This window comes from Egretta garzetta, unplaced genomic scaffold, assembly GCF_000687185.1.
Source record: "Egretta garzetta isolate BGI_Z169 unplaced genomic scaffold, ASM68718v1 scaffold44, whole genome shotgun sequence".
NCBI classification, from domain to species: Eukaryota; Metazoa; Chordata; class Aves; order Pelecaniformes; family Ardeidae; genus Egretta; species Egretta garzetta.
This window is the reverse complement of record NW_009259490.1, coordinates 912,177-914,343: the sequence shown is the minus strand read 5'-3', so window position 1 is coordinate 914,343 and position 2,167 is coordinate 912,177.

Below are 2,167 nucleotides of genomic sequence, written 5' to 3'. Positions count from 1 at the left end.
CCTGTGAGAGGCCCCCCCGCCACCTCCTGCTTGTGGCCACCATTTTGAGGCTGCGGCCCGTCTCTGTGGGGCGCAGCTGGAGTTGCTCCCCAGGGATTTGTTTCCCAGGCCTGGGGGTGGTAACCTCTCCCCTGGGCAGTTTGGTGAAGATTTGGGCAGTCTGGTGAAGAGCAGTGTGTGGGGAGGGTGCGTCAGAGATGCCAGGAGCATCACAGTAGCCGCCATCTTTCAGGGGTGTCGTGGGGATGGTTGTGGCCTGTGGCATCTTCCACAGATGCGTGCATCACCCTCTGGAGCTCTGTCCCCGAGCAGCGCAGGTACTGACACAGCTCTGAAGCTTTCCAGGCAGGGGTGGCGGAGGAGGTGCCTCACGAGGACATCCCTGCTGCAGTAAGGTCTCAGCAGGGTGCGAGACTCACAGCTGTGGCAGGTGGTTCCCTGGGAGGTCCTGGTTCTGGCAGGGGGTGTCTATGGGGGTTGGGGGCCATGTTTGTGCCTGCTACAGCGGTAGGGTGTGAAGGCTTGCGCTGGAGGTGGCATCCCTTGCAGATGCAGGAGGAACGCAGATGAGCTGGAGGTCCCAGAGGTGTTTGTGCTGGAGGGGCTAAGGGGACGGGAGTGCAATTACTTCAATGTCATGCATGTTATTCATACAAAATACACTCTTACCTAGGAAAAAGCCAGAGTGTTTTTAAGGTCTTTGGGGGACTCACTGGTCTGCTAAAACTGGAGGAGGGGGAGGAGCAGAAGCATGAGGGGAGTGGAGAAGCTGACAAAGATCAAAAGATGAGGGGAATCACAAGTGCTGCAGGATTTGGTCTCTGTAACACCGGAAACCAAGAACTGGGAAGTACAAAATACACTCTTACCTAGGAAAAAGCCAGAGTGTTTTTAAGGTCTTTGGGGGACTCACTGGTCTGCTAAAACTGGAGGAGGGGGAGGAGCAGAAGCATGAGGGGAGTGGAGAAGCTGACAAAGATCAAAAGATGAGGGGAATCACAAGTGCTGCAGGATTTGGTCTCTGCAACACCGGAAACCGAGAACTGGGAACTAGTTGTGTATCATTAGCAGCTCTGGAAGTGAAAGGATGTGCTGGGATGGGGGGTAATAGGGGGAAATGGGATTTAACAGCAGTGTGGCAGCCAGTGTATGCTGCTTCTGTATCTGCTTTTCTTTTCCTTCCTATGTTTTCAGAAATTTTCATAAACTTATATGGTCTTTTTATGTCTCCAACAGTATTCACAGTTAGGGTCCCCAGTATTGCTAATTTGGTCTCCAAAAACTATAAGAAGAAAATAATGATTTTGCAAAGTGAGTGACCTCATGCTTAGGGCCTACCCACATTTATTCTGCTTTCTTGTTTGACCATGTCGTAACAGTCTCTAGTCTCTAGCTACAATACATGTTCTATTATCGTCTGTAGTGCATAGGAGGGACTGTACTTCTGAGTGAATTGAGTTTATATTTAAACTGTTCTCTGCAAAATGCCCTTCCTATTTTGTAGCTTAAATCCAAAGGCAAGTAGTAAATGCAGCAGAGGATTTTGGTATGCCTCTGTGGTTGAGGTAGTTGGATTATCCCTGCTGTCAGGTGGTGGCTATTGTCCTCATCCAAACCCCCTACCAGGTGATGGCTGCTGAGACATGGTGAGCTGTGGCAGCTGCCCTTCATCTGCTGTGGTTCTGAGCTCTGCAGCTCCCTGGTTTTCTTGGAGAGCCCAGCCCCTTGGACTCAGTACCTAAGAAAACTTACCATGTTCAATGCTCATCTTGATTCCTCTGGGTAGAACAACACAGCGATGACCTTCGAAGTGTAAACTGAAGGCAAGGCAAGTGTGTGAGACTAATTTGTCTGTGCGCACATGGATATTAACTCTGTTTAGATACCTGCATACATGAAAAATGGATTTGTGCTCAAGGTGAACTGTTATTAATTGAGCCGGTAGCTGACATGTGCTATATAAGCAATAAACTGTGTGTATGCATCAAATGAGCAGTTGAGCCCGTAGTCATGAAGGTAATTCTCATTGCCACATGTCAGTGTGCAGTCTGTTTGGGGGCTGAGAAAGAAGTGGGTTGTGTTTGAGAGCACTATTGCAAGTTGTCCAAGCTGTGCAAGTGACACACATGAAAATTTCCTCGGTAGTCAGGTTGGCTTTAACGAAAGT